General features: G+C 34.8%; 1 long non-coding RNA gene across 1 annotated transcript in view; it reads left to right on the plus strand.

The window, feature by feature from the left end:
* LOC143912976 (uncharacterized) overlaps positions 1–9,683 on the plus strand; it is a 100,494-nt gene extending 90,811 nt beyond the window's left edge. The window contains exons 3-4 of the long non-coding RNA XR_013260676.1: positions 8,542–8,652; positions 9,606–9,683. This is a non-coding gene — a long non-coding RNA (uncharacterized LOC143912976). The remainder of the gene's footprint in view (positions 1–8,541; positions 8,653–9,605) is intronic.
* Positions 9,684–18,241: the final 8,558 nt, after the last annotated feature.

Consider the following 18,241-nt stretch of genomic DNA (forward strand, 5'->3'; position numbering starts at 1 on the left):
CATAGGTATATGTAGGTTATTTAGTATGAGTGTTATGTAAAACGATATAAAAAGTTAAAGAATTTGGCCGAAAGTTGACGCGAGTTCGTATAGTAGCCGTGAAAAATATCGCTAAAAAGTTCGCCTTTTAAAAGAGAATAAATTCCATTCCGCATGGTTAATTTGAAAAGTTAGAGGCGTCAAAACGCCATACATATTCAGCGATTACGATATACATGCAAAAAGTTTGTAATTCCATGTTTAAATTAAAACTTAATAAAATTGTATTGCAGCTGCTATATACTGGCGAAAAGTTTATTCAAATAAAAAAGACGAACGAAGAAAGTTCGTTCGAAAGTAGACGCGCTGCGATTGGCTGTAATTTCAGTTGCGTTTGCGCAAAGCGGCATCGGACCAATGGGCGCGAAGCAACTTTTAAATTCTGAACCGCTTCAAAATGGCGGCGGCTGTCAAAATGACAGTTGTACGCTGCCGTCGCGCTTCCGTTTCCGGTGTCTGTGTACGTTTTGAAGGGCCAGCACGTCGATGGGTGGGTGGGTGGGTGTGTGTGGGTGAGGGTGAGGGTGGGGTAGGACAAGAGAAGGTACCGTCAGCGTGCAGCGGCGCCGCGCGACTGAGCCGAGAGCCGAGAGCCGAGAGCCGCGAGCTGCGAGCTGCGAGCTGCGAGCTGGCAGCCGGCGACCGTCCACGCCGATCGATTTGGGCTCGCCAGCCGCTCTCACGGCGCACCGGATATCAACAGGCTGAACTTGATCGCATCGCCTTCGCCCCCGCACAGCATCCCTGCACCGGCGAACCCCCTGCACCACCCCCTCCCATGTCACCCGACGTCTCCAGACACAGGTGAGGCGACCGGCGACCCACATTACTTTTTCATACTACACGTTGTGCTCATATGTTCCAGCTGTTCGAAACGTACGAAAACTTGTACTCTATTGCGATATCGTTAGTACGGACAGTGACGGATCGAATGCTGGCCGGCTATTGGTCGAAAGTGGGGCGCCGCTCGCTCATTGGTCGACGGCTTTAATTTGAATTTTTTTTACTTTAAATGCTTTATTTGTTTCACACTCACAAATCTATCGTATTCAATTTAGGGCTGTGGATTCTGTGGATTCGGTGTCGTGGGTTGCGGATTTTATGACTAAACTTTAGAATCGGGTCTACCTCACGGGACCGAAAGTGAAACGCCCGAAAACGCAAATATCGGAAGGCAAAGATCAAAAATCGAAAGATCTTAAGTCGAAAGATAAAAAAAGGGTCTCTCCCCCTCCGTCGTACATACTCACTTAATTTGCGCGAGCAGGATACAACAGGAACAAGAGGAACAGGCTTTTCCTCCCGTATTCTGCGCGCGCACATTAAACAATGATGTATGACAAAAAGAGAGATAATTTCACCGCATGCCACTCATATATGTATATCATCATCATCATTTACAGCCATTCGCCATCCACTGCTGGATGAAGGCCTCTCCAACACGCTTCCACTCGTCTCTGTTTTGCGCAACACTCATCCATCTCATTCCGCACATTTTCCTAATTTCGTTCACCCATCTTCCTTGCGGTCTTCCTTTTACTCTTTTGCCTTCTCTCGGGTACCATTCAAGCACTTCTTTTGTCCACCTTTCGTCCATCCTCCTAGCTACGTGACCCGCCCATTGCCATTTCAATCTCTTCACTCTATCCACTATGTCCACTACCCTTGTCATATTCATTATATTATATATCGAGCCAGAATGTTAAATTACAGAAAAAACAAATATCGGAAGGCAAAGATCGAAAACCGAAAGATCTTGAGTCGAAAGATAAAAAAAAGGGTGCATGGTAAACGGTACATACTCACTTAATTTGCGCGAGCAGGGTACAACAGGAACAAGAGGAACAGGCTTTTCCTCCCGTATTAATGTGCGCGCGCAGAATACGGTATGAAAATTATGTATGAAATAAAAATGGGAATAAACAAATTTCCGCGAATAATATGAACTGAATTGCTTAAAAGAATTTTGATAGGACGATTCATCATCAAGCAGCGCTTTAAATTTTCTTCGTACTTTCAAAATGACATTTGATTATACTTCGACGATATAGTAAGATTTAAATACACAATTTTAAACAGTTTTCGAGTATAATATCTATTCCTAATCTAGACACATTCATGTATACATATAGGATAGTGGCCCCCTCCCCAAAAGCCCGATTTTCGATTAATATTAATTGAAAATATTATGCATTGCTTTCTACCGAAAGTGAAAGCCGCTTTTATGCCGCATTATTTTATGGTGCATTATATTTACCTAGGACAAGGGTTAAAATAAATTTACAATAAATTTAAATTTGTTTATTCCCATTTTTGAAAATTTTATTTATTTTTTACCTTTGATTTTTAGCGTGATCGAAAGAAAAAAAATTTGTTATATGCGGAGGGGGGGAGACATTTTTTTTTAACCCTGTTGTTTTTAAATCAAAAATGCTACTTTGCCTGAAGAAAAAGATTTTCGATCAATGTATTTTGCCAGTAATGACGTATGGATGTGAAATTTTAACATTGAGAGCCAAAATGCTACACGAAGTTCAATGCACTCAAATAAGTATGGAACATTGTATGCTTGGTATGACGAGAAAAGACAGGAAGCGGAATACGTGGGTGAAAAGTATGACAAGGGTATTTATTGGTTATAGTGGATAGAATGAAGAGTTTGAAATGGCAACGGGTAGGCCACGTGGCTAGAAGAATGGAGGAAAGGTGGACAGAAGACTAAAATGGTACCTGAGAAAATGCATAAGAGTAAAAAAAAAACCGCAGTGAGGATGGGTAGACGAAATTAAGAAAATGTGCGCGGTAAGGTGGATGAGAGTTGCACAAAATAGAGACGAGTGGAAGCGTGTTGAAGAGGCCTTCATCCAGCAGTGATGGTGAATGGTTGTAAATGATGATGATGTTATATAAATTCTGAATTACCAACTAAGATTGACCAATACCCAATGTACCCAAAACACGACATAAAAATTAAGTAAATCTTCATTTCCCCAAAGTCATCGCAATACCAAATCGGAAATTACATCAGAAATTAGATACATACATTAGTACATAAATTGAAGTTTTTATAAATTCAAATTGGACTACGACTATATTTCCAGATTAACACCTAACATACCTATATTATTGATGGAAGATATTATATGTGCAAAAATAACGGGGCTGTTTTTGCACAAACTAAAAAGTTAAGATTTCCTTTAAAATACTAATAAGCCCGTCACTCGATTTTCGCCATAGGTACATATGTACATATGTATGTGTATTCCACGAAATAATTCAAAAAAATAAGTGACATAGAGAAACGTTATTTCAAATATTTTAAAAACCTTTCAGAATGGTATGCTGAATATATTCAAAAACAGATGCAATGCGTCAAATGTTTATCATGTGACTTGCATCCGTTTCGCAAATATACGTATATTTATATTAAACTGCAATCAGAGCTTGCAAAATTTCCGCGAAAATGCCGATGCATCTATCCTTTTATGTACCTACATATATTTACACAGCTGATGTGTTCCACGAAAAATAATTTAAAAACATATTTTTCACCGACTAATTGGATAGCTCACATCAGTATTAAACAAATCCTTTGTCCTTAAAAATAATTGATAGCTTTGCTTCTAACACATCAAAATGTTACCTATGTTTTATGCATATAGTATGCAGCCTACATAGGTTATTTATTTGTATATGTATATTTTTATGTATTCAAAAATATATACTTCTCCATGATATCATTACGGCTCTCATCTGAACGGCATTATACTGGTACATATGTACATATGTATGTATATTAGTGGTGACATATTGGGTAGGATGGCTTTTGCCAATTTGATGGAGGAACCGTTTAAAACAATGATATCTGATAAATTGACGAACAGAAATAGAAAACGATCGACTTGGAGCCACAATTATTCAGCAGTCTGACCAGTAGCACTCACATTATACTCGGAATAAATTATTTTCAATCGATGTCAACAACCCACGGGATCGAACCCAGCAACCTCTCGGTGGTTATCATTAACGCAACCACCGAGCTATGCTGCTGGTATTATGTATCAACTAGTGTTGTGCTCGTTGATTTCGGAAAGAAATTAGAAGTGATTACGAATTACGAATTACGTTTTGTGCATCGCCGACGCCCCGACGCCTTCGCTCCCAGCGCCCCCAGCGCTTCCTACGCCTCCAGCGCCTCTGACGCCCCGGGGCCTTCGCCCCCAGCCCTCCCGACGCCTCCGACGCCCCGAGGCTTTCGCCCCCAGCACCCCTGATGCCACCGGCGCCCCCAGCTCCGAAATGAAAAAAAATTTAAAAAATCGAAAAAAAAAATAATAATAATAATAATTGGTTCCCCATACTGCACCCGTCGTCCGCACATATTTATATAGATATTTACCGACAGTCGGTTTTTATATATGTATAGTATGTATTGTAAATAGGTTTTTGAGCTATTTTTCCTATTATGCTGACATTAACATTATAATAATATAATACTATGATTCCTAACAAAATTAAATTGAAATTGTAAAATAGAAAATGATCAGTAGATCAGTAACATAATTCAGTAATAATAAAAAGCATTGAAAAATCAAAATAAACATACATATGTACATATATATTGTTATTCCTTTCTAAAACCACCCATAAACAATGTATTTAGTTCCTTTATAAAAGAAGTACGCTTTTGACATGGAATAACTATAATAATAAATAAGTATAACAATTTTCTTCTCGCGAGCAAATTATGAGATCCGATTGTATCAATCACCCTAACAAATAATAATAACGTTAGAGCATGGAACAATATAATCGCTTTTTCCTCGCACAAAATGAAATTCGCGAATGATTGATGGATCGGGCAAAACCTCCGGTATCCTCCAGAGTTTTGGCGTCTCGTCGATGTCGTTGATTTTCTCGTCTGTGAAACAATAATATAACAGATCATATTATGTATATTTTGCATATACTTTAACGGTAAATGTTTCACGCTTTCTATCGACACGGCGAACTATACGACTGAATTGTATGTGCATACAAATTGTGTTTTCGTTAAGCCACGTGTAAACCCCGTCGGCAAGATATTGTCAACCCTTATCCGACGTTTCAAGGTTGTTTCCGCCGAGTTTTGGATACGTGCAAATATTAATTATTTAGCTCTGTCATTAGTGATAAGGTCGCAAATTGATAAACGGCTAAACAAAACGTCTCCAAACCCCACGAGACATTCGCCTTGTAACCTTTCGGCTTACATTCAGCCTTAAATCCCTCCGAGTCGATGAAATCTAAGCCGAGTGTAATAAAAATGTCGTTATACATCTTAGTAGAATGAGACGTGTCCGTAACGACATAATGTCATTATTAAAATTGGATTATTGAACACTTCGACATGACGTTAACGTACTTTTGAATTATTTAGGAGGTCAACTTTCATCCTCGTAAAGACAGCGCGCGGACAAAATCAATGTTCTGATAGGGTTCCGTGTTTTATTTATTTATTTTTTAATTTAATTATTCAATTCAACATTGATTTTGTTTGTCACGGTTAAATGATTTACGGCTTTTGGAAATATATTTATCAATTTTCTTGGTTATTTTATGTACATATGTATGTAACTTCGTAAGTATTGTTTGTATTATATTTTATACGAATCTTTTATGCGTACATAATTTGCGTCTCTCGTTTCAGTCGTTTTGAATTCGTTTTAAAATTTTGCAGGAAAATCTTCCCAAAAACGCTTTGATCGCGGCCACCGGAAAATTTGCTAATGACAATGTTCTAATGATCTGTAAAAAAAATCCTTACAAAGCCAATAGAGGTACATTGACCGGAGAAGGATGAAAAGATGTTTAAAAAAATCACATTTTAAAAATCATTTCATTTTTATTAATATATATTTCTATTTAATTTTTTTCTTACATGAATTCTTTTTCGATGCTTGTGAACTATTACGTCACAATGTCAAACATTTTATCATGTCTTTTTTTTAATGATGTTTTTACAATTGCCTTTTTTCAGCGCAGTTTTTCGCGTTGGAAAAAGAAATACAATATTATATTAAAACATTTATTTCATAGCAGCCTTCTAACGTTCCTTCAGATACTATTATATGAAATTTTATTATGATAATTTGTAGTTTAATATTTTTGCTCGTTTCCCGTTATGTTTTGGGTTTCTTTTTTTCGTCGTAATTTATTGCACTCTAAAGTGTGCATGGTGTTACATATTTGCCGACACAAATTATTCACGGAGCATTTATACTATCTTACAAGAATTTTGTACTGGCGTGCTCTAATATATCGTTACCCCAACTTGTAACTCGTTAATCCTAATTTTTATTTGTATACACAAGTATTCAGGAAAAAAAGTAAAACCGAATGAATCATACTTATTACTTTTATTGCCACGTAAAAAATTACAATTTAATATGTATTTGCAACAAAATATTTTGCGTACAATGTGTGGTAGACGTACCTATGCATATAGTATATCCATTAGTTCTATTAAATGTCCGATTGTATTATCACAACAAATAGTATGTATGTACATATAGGCACAACACTTCACGGAAAAGACTATTTATATTCATACTATACAGCACCGCTCGTTTACGATACGTTTTTATTTGTTTTGGACGATTGTATGGTATAATTAGCTAACATATTATTATTATTATATTTTTTTTTACATATATACCAGGAAGGCCTTACAGGTAAACCCCAATCCTGGTCAATTACAAACAATGCAGCATTTTTATTACACAAATCAATGAATTATGAGACACTGAAAACTCGTAATTATGAAGACATCTATGAATTGTACATAAATTTTATTGTACATTAATCATACTCAAATAGTGGTGACATAGTAGGTAGGAAGGTTTTTAGCCAATTTAATCGGGAACCATTTCAACAATGAAATCAGAAAAATTGGCAAACTCTGATAGGAAACGATCGACCTGGAGTCACAAATATCCAAGTCTGCCCAGCAGCACTACAGATATACTCAGAAAAACTCTTTTCAATCAAGGTCATCTCATGGGATCGAATCCGGCGCCTCTCGGTGCTAGGCAGAAGCTTAACGACTGAACTATGATGCTGGCTTTATTGTCATAACATATATAACCAGCAGAATAGACTTGTGGTTAGTATACCATAGTGACGACTTGGAGTTAATCTGTAAAGTCACTATGGCAAATTTGTAAATAAATAAATATCATACTTTGAACAGAGTGGTCACGGGTTCAAATCCCACTGGTTTCTGCTGACCAGACCTTGGATTTGTGACTCCAGGTCGATCAAGATAAATATCAAGAAGATTAAAATAATTTAAAGGTCAAAATAAAATAATGAATTATTGTTTTAAAAAAAAATACTAGTTCCGGTTTACGAATTCTGACCAAAACCTTATCAGCTCTAAGTACATAAAGAATACAAATATAAATGATACATTCAGGGGTGTGGACAGAATAGTGGCCACAACATTTTTGACCTTTCTAAGAGGAAAAAATCTCACTTCCGGTTTAATAAATTTAGATTTTTTTTTATTTTCATAACATTGATACAAGAATTATACTTGAATTTTTTCGGGAAGAGCACACGTGTTTAAGGGGTCGAAAAAAATAGTGGAAGAAAAATCGAACAGGACTAAACTGCCAATTCCGGTTAACGGATGCTTACCAAATTTTATACATAACTTGGTATTAAGCTTAAACTTCTATATATGAAATTTTAGTTCAATAAACTAGAAGGTTTCTGAGAAAAAAATAAAGAACCTCGATTCTCTAGAGTAAAAGTACTACGTCTGGTTTAGGTAAAAATATTAAAAAAATATTGGAGTATAAAATTTATAATGTCTATTACATGTAAAAAAAATTCAATCCGATTCAAGTTTGAAAACTTTAATAAAAATAGTACACCTATAAGGGGAGGTACCATTTCCGGTGAACTTAAAAATTAGAAAAGAATTACGTAGTTTTGATAAGAATTTCAGTAACCGATTCTAAGTTTCTGTTCGATAGGACGAACGGTGTTCAAAAAATCCCCAAAATACACTTAACACACACACTTTTTCTAGATCATGAAAACGTGATCAGTGATCGATTCTGAGTTCGAACCAAAATCAAAATCCCACTCATACATCAATCATGAAAACAATGATGAGCGCAGACTACGAAAAAAATACATAGGTTAGGATAATATCCGATAATTTACGCTCACTAAGGTGGAAAATATCACACTCAGGCTCAGCAGCAACGATTTCATTAAGTCAAATACACATATGTATGTATGGATGTGCAGAGTTACAAAAAATATATAATTGAAGCTTCATATGAAAAATTAATATACATAAATGTCGCCGATCTATTTAGTGTCAATCTGCAATTGTGGATTTGCGCAGTACCAGAAACGCCACAAGTCCAAGGACAGGACCAGCCGCGTATGCACAATGCCGACTAAAGCCGTATTTATTGACTAACGCTTTCATTATTCATTTAACAGGGCAACGTTGACCGTAATCGACTTATACATACACCTATCAATCTCTGGTGTCAAGGTTCTCGTCCTGGTTGTCATCCACTACAATAGAAATGCATCAGTCACTTATACTAGGTACGTGTATTCTATTTGACGCCTCCGAAGAATTAATACCAATTCTCGACATTGTCGATTGTTTTGTACTTCGATTGAAAAGCTTGAATTTTATATTGATATAAATTTATAATGTAGAGCTATAATGATATATTTGTTCGATAGCGAATTTTCAATTTAATATTTATGTACTAATTGGACAATGCACTTACATATGTATATGGATTCAATGAGTATTTTGCGCAACTTGTAAAATTTACGGTAATTTTCGGTACATCCATTATTAAATTTTATGGCTTTTCTTTAGCGATGTACGAAGTAGATTCATAAAGATATGGTTCGGGTATTTTAAATTAGTAGTCGGGAATACTTTTTAACCAAGCAAAGAACCAATTCGAGAAATTTTGAAAATATTTAAAATAAACAATCAATCATGCTCACTTAACAGGTTGGGAAGATGTTCTTTTTGCGAGTTATTATTCTTAAGCAATTATTCTTAAATGCTTGATAGGAAATGAATTTAGACGAAAATTATTTTTCAAGAAAAAAGATTCATATTTGCATATGTACATACGTACCATATGTGCAAACAATTTACAAAATTAAGGTTGATGATCATTTTCGGCGTTCTTATATTTTTAATATTACATCTGACGCACTTTGTTATCCAAAGAGCTGTATCTCCCAAGTCGCTGGTTCCCTACCGATACTATGTACATATAGACAACCACATCTTACAAGGAAAGAGGAGAGGAAATAGATCTGTTAAATGTGAATCCAAAATTCCGAACAATAATAATGTTATGATAGCTTTTGAGATTATTCCACACAAATTTTTATCGAAAAAGAACGTCAGCTAATTATCAAATTCAATTCTATTGTAATGAACTTCGCCGTCTTTGATTATATGTATACCTATAAATGTGTTGTTATTGCCTCATTATTTTATTATGATATGTGTATGTCAATTCCAGGAGGCAATGGAACATCATCAGGAAACTTCATCGCATACAAAGCAAACTGCGAAAGCGGCGATGCTGAAAATCAAGTATGTATGTATCATGCTATTATATTGAAACAAAACTATCTGGGTACGAATGTATATTGTATGTATGTACTATATATTATTTTCCTGTGTGATTTTCACCTTGGACGTTCCACTATAAAAATGATGAATCGTCCGTAGGAAGTAATTTTTGCAAATGGAAAAGCGAGAAAGTGACCCAGGTGTGAAAGTTTAATGCGAAAAAAAAAGAAAGAAGCACGGTTTCATTTCTTTTCGACCGACTTGCGAATTGTTCGTCCTTGACTCCGTTTCGCGTAACTGGTCCTTCGTACACGCACGGATGTACATATGTATATGTATGTATGTATGTATAAAACGAACGGGCTTTGTAATGTGGATCGGCTAAATATTTTATTTACTAGGCAATTTTTCCGCGTTCCATCACTTTCGCATAAATTATTCACAATGAAAATGTTGAATTCAATGATCGAAGAAACGCGACGAATATCTTCATCGCGTCGTTCGTACAACGACGACGCAAAAGGAAGCTTCAAGATTGGGTTTCGATCAATCCGTGATTTGGCAAAAATTACATTTTATATTTGGGCTAATTCGATTCCGGATAATGCAATTTTGTGAACGAGTATGCGTGTGTATGTATACACGACTGTGTAGGATATTCGATTCGAATGAGAAACGTGTAAATGGTTGATTTGTATAGAAATATTATGTATGCTCGAACTACATACATATCTACAGGTTGATTTTTGGATCGTTTTTGATAAACGCGCTATTTTTCATACGTACTCTTTTATAATTTTTTACTTATGTATCATGTGAAAAGTATTGTTGCGTAGGCGTGGGTGGAGGATCCAAGTAAAAGGCCAAAGTCGTTTCACAGCATTTATAGGTGATTCAGGAGATACACGCACCGCCAGTGCTCCGTCCAGAATGCCTTGATATGGTCTAAGTACCTCCTTATAAAGGACAGGTCGCTCAGGCCATCTTCCTCGACACGTTTTTTTACCTATTGTCACGTACCAGATATGCAGTCCCACGATTTCGCGTTGTCAGTTCTAAAAACTCCACAGGGAAGCGACCGAGTGCCGTTACCGCCGCTAAGTGCATTCGGGGGTCTCTCATTGTTAGCTGACTTGCACTTAATCCTGGAGATAATCCTCGAAACCAATTATAACGGCGGCTCCTTTTAGCATACGCTACAGTATCATATATATATATATATATATATATATATATATATATATATATATATATATATATATATATATATATATATATATATATATATGTATAAGAGCGCTATTCTTTTATAATTGTTTACAAAGTATCATGTAAAAAGAGCGCTATTCTATGTGTGTGTGTCTGTGTGTCTGCAATAACGCTCGCCGTAGTATAATAGTCTTTTCGATTCGACATATACGTCACAGCTAAATCACTGCCAACATAATATACAAATATAATTACGAATCAAGAAAAAACATGTATATATGTATATGTACATATACTGTTTGCTAACAATATTTCCTTTAGAAAAATATTCTCACGAGCATCTAGCACCATCTATTGAAAATGAATTTAATTAATTTATTAATTTTTCTATTGGTGTTTTATATTGTTTACTAGTTGTTTTACCCGGCTTCGCTCATATGTTTTTTAATATAAACAGCGTAAACATGGCGAATCTAATAGTAAATATTCACTTGTTTTTTTATTAAATTTATTTGAACAGAAAAAAAATAATATTCAATCAATCGAATCGTCGTCATAGAAACTTTTACATGTTTTCGATGTTCCCAACCAAAAATAATTACATACAAAGTCTCTTACGAAATTATATATCAGATATGTTGATAGGTAGGTAGTTTTTACTTATAATACACCCTGAAATTTTCATCGGGTCACTAGTGAGTATATAAGCACGCTAAGTTTGTAAAGCAATTTTCGATGAGACAGTGGAGTATTCTCCATCGGCACACTTCAGTTTTGTGTTTGTTTCAGTATTGCAAATTTTCGTATATGCATATGCAAAGAAGTTTTACTTTGAAAATACTAAGCAATGCTTATATTTAGCCATCAGCATAGATCATAGGTTAGTATGCAATGCTTTAAATTTTGTGGTCACGGGTTCTATCCCGTGTGCTGCTGGCCAGACCTTGGATATGTGACTCCAAGGTCAATTTATCGGATTTTATTAAAACTGTTCCAACATATTGGCAAAAACTTTTCCTGTCCTCCACAACTTCGAGTTTATAGCATCCCGAATTTTCTGATATTACATGCTACCCACTATGTAAAATGTTCGTATTTCTCGCAATATTAGTATTATATAATTTTTCCATATATGTATGTATGTCTCTATAAAGATTGAATAGTCTCTGCTTCGTTATGTTGTTTTCGTTTCTCAGTTTAATAGGACATAATAAATCGATGAACCTTTTAGAAATAAGGTTGTTAGCGTGTAATGCTTTTGACTGAGTTTTCATGGGTTCATTCCCTAGCCCAGTATTGCTGGCCAGACCTTGGATATGTGACTCCAAAGTCGATCGTTTTATATCAGAGTTCGTCAATCTATCTTCTTTCATTGAAACTGTTCCAACATATTGGAAACCCTGTCCCATATGTTTCGTGAAAAATATAGTTATTCAGCATCTCGACTTTCGCCGATTATAAAATGCCGCAAAAAATTGTCCATAGATGTCTTTGTGGCTGTTAATCGTTTGACCATAGATGTCGTGTTTAATAAATGGGTTTATACCTGTTAAAATAATTCTTAATCCTAATAGCCCACTCGTCGTTTTAGAGAAATATGTTAGACGTGTTTGCATGATTGATTGAATAAAAAATAAAATAATATATTTCTTATAATACGTTGAGGAGATTTAACCTTCGTTATAACGATATGGGCCCGCCCTTGTCACTATATGTTCATTTTAATATTATCTTACACAACAAAATTAACTATATGGGAATTTAAAATGGATCTGTAAAATATAAATTGAAAATCTGTTTCAATTTCTAAAACTTTCTTCCCACTATTAAGACATCTAACTGATATGTTAAATACATTTTATGTATTAATATTTGGTTTCGAACTATGATTTATGAATTATTTAACAATCAGCACCATAGATTAGTAGTTAGCATGTAATGCTTTCAAACTTTGTGGTTGGAGTTCAATCCCTCTGGCGCTGCTGATCAGACCTTGGATGTGTGACCCCAGTGTCAATCGTTTCCTATCAGAGTTTGCCAATTTATTTGATTTTCATTGAAACGATTCCAACAAATTGGCAACCTTGACCTATTTCTGGCAAATTTTGAGTTTCTCTTCATCCCAAATTCGCTAATTTGTAAAATGCTACAAAATTGCTAATTTATCAAAATTTGATAAATTTATCCATAGATATCTCTATGATGCTCTGTAAAAATGACCCTATAAATTGTTTATTGATGTTTATAATTGGCCAGGAAGGCGCATTGGGGTTTTCCTGTTAGGTCTTCATGCTATATACATTTTTTTATTTTTTTTATTCAATCAATCAATGTACACTCGCAATTGCTGATCACTCCAATGTGACGAGTGTACTATACACATCAAGAAATTATATATATTTAATACATAAATATTACATAATTCGAAAACATACATGACATCTATGGTCAGACATTGCAAACATCGTATACAATACGAACAATACGAATTTATACAATAAACATCCAGAGACATTTATGGAAAGAAACCCGGTGAATCCTGAGATATAACACAATAACTGAAGATTTCGCGAGAAAAATGGGAAGGAAAATCCAATTTTGCAGGAATCGTTTCAATGAAAATCAGAAAAATCGGCAAACTCTGATAAGAAACGACCGACTTGGTTACAAACCAAGGTCTAGCCAGCAGCAACCAGTGTGACTCGAAATCATAACCACACTGACCATAGCAAGATATTCTAACCACTAGTCCAAGCTGCTGGTTATTTATTTATTTATTTTTTACAATTTCGCCATAGTGACATTACAGATTAGCTCCAGGTCGTCACTATGGCTAATTTATTACAAGACATTGAAAGCTCATAATTTGACGAGACGTCTAAATACAAATTAAATATAAATTATTACATACATACACATTTAAATCGAAACAATACCTGACATCTATGGTCAGATATTACAAACATCGTATAAATACGATTAATAACATTTTTCATGTAACAATACGAATTTTTGCATTCGATAAACAACCACAGAGACATCAATGGTGAGAAATCTGGTGAAACCTGAGATATAACAATAACTCAAGTTTTGCAACAGAAAATTGGGAAGGAAAAACCAATTTTACAGGATCCGTTTCAATGAAAATCAGAAAAATTGGCAAATTCTGATAAGAAACGATCGACCTCGACAAATCAAAGGTCTGGCCAATAACTCTTAGTGGGAATCGAACCTGTGACATCAAGCACGAAATAATTCAATACTCACTACTAGACCACGCTGCTGGTTATGTATGTAAAAATAAAATTAAAATTGCATGTCCAAGTTTGATCAATCGAAGAACGGTGTACCTACTTTCTTTTACTTTTTCCAAAAATTGAAAGGAACTACTTCATCTTGCTTACCAATCTGTCTATAGTATTGGTGTTAGTTTCTCACATGAAAGCAAGTGTTTTTGGAAAAAAATTTTTAATAGTTTAGAATTGCTTTTCTTTCGCTCCTGTCTTCGTCCTCTCCTGTTGGATCAGAGCATGATTGCTATCACTATAATACGTGATGGATTCACAATGGTGAGTAGACGTACATCCGTCGTGACCAAACGTACCAGGACTAACGACATCATCCTGTTTGAGCAACGACATCACAGACGCAAATACACCTCACGCACACACAGCATCAGTCAAATCAGAGCGCGGCCATTGTGCAGGAAGCGGCCAGACAGAGTGAGAGAAAGAGAGCTCTGGCACTCCACTATGTACATATATGTACGTTTCTATGATACTTACCTAGCCGAAGGATCCAGGGATCCGTCTTGGGTTAGCTCCTGACGAAGCCACTACTGCCGGCCGCAAAAAGGTTTCGAGTGTCGTCGAATTGCCGGTCTCTGGCTCCCCAGGGTCAGACTCGGGGCGTCTGAGGAGCATTTTCTGAATGAATAATGCCTAGTCCGCGGGATGTTTCCTAATGCAGATTCAGCTCGGCTGAAAAATGTGGTACGACACGTGGTATTATTCCACGCATGTAATTTTTTTCGATATTACTATGTATGAATCGGTCTCTGTAAAAGTTATATAATTTCAGTGTAGATTTTATGTCTCGTTTATACATATATGTAGCTATTATTTTTACCTTGATTGACTTTGGCATTGTCTTGAAACTCATATGTACATAGATCGCGATGTGTCGTAATTCCAATACTGAAACTGATCGTCACGTAGTGAAGCATATGAAGAATGCATATAATTGTTTGCATCATACACTTGTTAAAATTATATTGCTCATTGCGTCACTTCATTATATGTATGTATGTATAGTGATTTTTGCATTTAAATAAAATTTAATATATGTACATTGTTGAATTCGTATTTTGTATTATCATATTTTCGCTTGCAATAGTCTTCTGTCGTGTATTGTATGTATGTATAGTTATTTCTAATTTATTTTTTATTATTATAATACGCTATTATATAATTATAATATGCTATAATATATTTATATATTTACATATTTTTATGGTAATATGTATTTACATTACATTCAACATTCATTTTATACTTGTATACAATTTCATATTTACATATTTACACGGTAGACTAGATTAACAAGTATTTGTAATGCATAAAATATAATATAATATTTTATATAAAATATTTGGATATATTTGTTTTACTTTCATAACATAACATAGCGGTTATGAATATAAATACTCTAATATTTTATTATATTCATATGTATAAACATACATATTTATTTATTTTTTTTAAAACAGACCATTGTGGCATAACAGGAATTCCTAAAGCGCCACAATGGTCAAAAAATATAGCACAAAAAAGAAAAAAAAACAAAATAACAATTAAACATAAACATAAATACATTCATACATAAACATAAAAAATAGCATTTAATAATAACAGATAAAGTAAAAATATCAAATAAAATATAGCATAAGGAATGCCTTGCACCTACAGCCAGTTTCAATAAATATGTAAGAAACAACTACAAATACAAAACATCCCTGTAAGGCCCAAATGGAAGAGAGTTAATCAAAATTTCACTCATAAATCACAATCAATCATGAAAACAATGATGAGCGCAGACTACTAGATAAATGGGTTAGAGTAATTTCCGACAATTTACGCTCACTAAGGTGGAAAATATCACATTCAGTCTCGGCAGCAACGATTTCATTAAGAAGTCGGATAGCTCTTGGAATAGGAGCCATTCGAAAAAGGACTGTGCGGGCAGGAGGTACAGCCAGCAAATTATGATGTCTACCACGCACATAGTGATTAGGGACATAAAGTCCCAACTGCTCCAGCAACAACGGGCATGACGTATTACCACGTAAGAGCAGGAGAACGAAACGAATTAATGAGAAGTTTCTCCGAAGTTCAAGGGAATTATACCCAAGCATGCCCAAAAGGAAAGGAGTGGGGTAGAGATATGGGTAATACCCATATTCTTTCCTATATAGGAAACGAAGAAATGCTTTTTGCACTTTCTCAATCATCAGAGAGTAATTTGCTTCATGCGGATTCCACACAATCGCATTATACTCTAGCTTACTTCTCACAAGCGAATTGAAAAGCAAGCGAGAAGACAAATCCGGATCCGGGATTTTTTCTATGGGGGGGGATAAAAAAATGCAATTAAAATCCAATGAACACACAATGAAAAAAATACAATGATCATATAATGAAAATATAAAAATTTATATTAAAAACAATGTATCGATTTACTTTTTTAATGCTATTGAGAATCCGTCTCCGTCCTTGTCGCTCTTACTTCCTAGAATCTGGGAATCGACCAGGTTGTACCTGACACCTGATAAATAACAACTGTTTGGCGCATTGACTGACCAGCAAAAACACAACCAATTTGTATGCAGCGACAAAAATATTTTAAAGCAATATATAATTTTCAAACGGCAATGAAATTTAGGGGTGGGGCGATTGCTCCCATCGCCCCCCCTCTGGATCCGTCCTTGATTTGTACATCATATGTGTCATGGCAGGAATTAATCCAACTCGACACATATGGATAGATTATATTTGTACATATTTATGTACATATACTTATAATTTTTCAAACATAACAGGCCATACCTATAGAATACCTATACAAATCAACAAAAATTTTGATACACGGGAAAATTTGCGAGGATACATTATGTATGTAGGTAGTATATTTTTATAGGATTCAACAAATTCGAGATGCTAATACGTCGAATTTCCGAGAAGCTGAGGGGGAGGTTACCGATTTATTGGATCCGTCACAGAAGACGGTCGATCTGTGTTTTAACAATCACAAGATCTCGCCAGCAGCGTATTTGGCCGGGACTTGAACCCGCGACCTCTTTACTGGTATAAAATAGCTCTACCAGTGCACTACGGTATGGCTGTATAATGAAAATTAAATACAAATATTGTTTTAACCAGAAATTCAAGAGTAAAATATCACATTTTACGCATTTGGGTTGGATCTGTTTTGCAAAATTATTTATTTATAAAATAGTCAAGGCATATACAAACAAAATAGACTAGTGGTTAGCATGTAATGCTTTGAAAAGAGTGGTAACGAATTCAAATCCCACTGGTTTCTGCTGGCCAGACCTTGGATTTGTGACTCCAGGTCTCGATCGTTTCCTATCAGAGTTTGCCAATTTATCTGATTTTCATTGAAACGGTTCCAAAAAATTGGCAGCTATACCCATTTTCTGGCAAAATCTCGAGTTTTCAGCAATTTAGAATTTCGCTGAATTGTATAAAATGCTGCAAATTTACAAATTTGACAATAAATGTCTCATAAATGTAAAAAAATAAATAAATTGATGTTAATTAATATATGTATATTTACTGAATTTCACTGAATTGTTTAAAATACTGCAAATTTACAAATTTGACCTTAGATGTATCTGTGGATATTAATTAATATGTACTTTGCATAATACTAATAATATTTGTATCAAATGTACAATATTTCTGGCAAGGAAAGCGCATGGGGGTTACCTGTTAAGCCTTCCTGGTATAAATTAAATATTATTTATATTATATATATATATATATATATATATATATATATATATATATATTTTATTTTATTTTATTTTTATTTTACATATATACCAGGAAGGCCTTACAGGTAAATCCCAATGCGCCTTCCTGGCCAATTACAAATACAAATACAGCATTTTTATTATAAGTCGTTGAATTGCGAGACACTGAAAAAACTCGCAAATTAACGAGACATCTATGAATTGTACGTAAATTTTTATTGTACATCAATCAAATTTTTCAAATAGTGGTGACATAGTAGGTAGGAAGGATTTTTAGCCAATTTTTTTTTCCGGGAACCGTTTCAACAATGAAATCAGAG

Source organism: Arctopsyche grandis, chromosome 6 (assembly GCF_051622035.1).
Source record: "Arctopsyche grandis isolate Sample6627 chromosome 6, ASM5162203v2, whole genome shotgun sequence".
Taxonomy (NCBI): domain Eukaryota; kingdom Metazoa; phylum Arthropoda; class Insecta; order Trichoptera; family Hydropsychidae; genus Arctopsyche; species Arctopsyche grandis.